General features: G+C 41.7%; 1 long non-coding RNA gene across 1 annotated transcript in view; it reads right to left on the bottom strand.

The window, feature by feature from the left end:
* Positions 1-539, bottom strand: part of LOC116074883 — a 3,743-nt gene continuing 3,204 nt past the window's right edge. The window contains exon 3 of the long non-coding RNA XR_004112326.1: positions 1-115. This is a non-coding gene — a long non-coding RNA (uncharacterized LOC116074883). The remainder of the gene's footprint in view (positions 116-539) is intronic.

Raw genomic sequence — 539 nt, 5'->3', positions numbered from 1 at the left:
ACCGGACTTAAGCAGATGTTTATTTGAACACAGTTGTCATCTCCTCCTCCTCGTGATGTTCCCAATTATGCGTTGCAACATTCTTACCAGAAGAAGCTCTTCTTAAAACGGCCTTCTAGGGAGCGAATAAACAGGGCTAGATTTGGCTAACAGCTGCTTCTGAAAAATGGGATGTCAGCAAAGCAAGCTGTTGTTTAAAGAAAACTAATTACCCAGCTACCTTGCGCCTGGATGGGGGTAAATAACGCCCTCCCGTTTCTTGGCGATGTTTTGTCTGGGATTTTTTAAACTGTTAGAAATGTCTCTTCCTCCCCTTCTCCATTTGGATCAAACGGTTTTTAAAGGGTCCCTTGTGTTCCCGTTGCCAATAGCTAGTTCTTTTAAATTTGCCATCACCAACTGCTATTTTTGTTTAGTGCAAAGCAGTGTTAGTGCAAACTGAATGTTAGATGACCCAGTGACACAGTGATCATTCGCGTGTGTCTGGCTATGCAAATGTCTTCGTGTTGTTTATCAGCCTTGTCTTTTTTTTTTTTTTT

The sequence above is a fragment of the Mastomys coucha genome, unplaced genomic scaffold, assembly GCF_008632895.1.
Source record: "Mastomys coucha isolate ucsf_1 unplaced genomic scaffold, UCSF_Mcou_1 pScaffold3, whole genome shotgun sequence".
NCBI classification, from domain to species: domain Eukaryota; kingdom Metazoa; phylum Chordata; class Mammalia; order Rodentia; family Muridae; genus Mastomys; species Mastomys coucha.
This window is presented reverse-complemented; position numbering and strand designations above follow the sequence as displayed.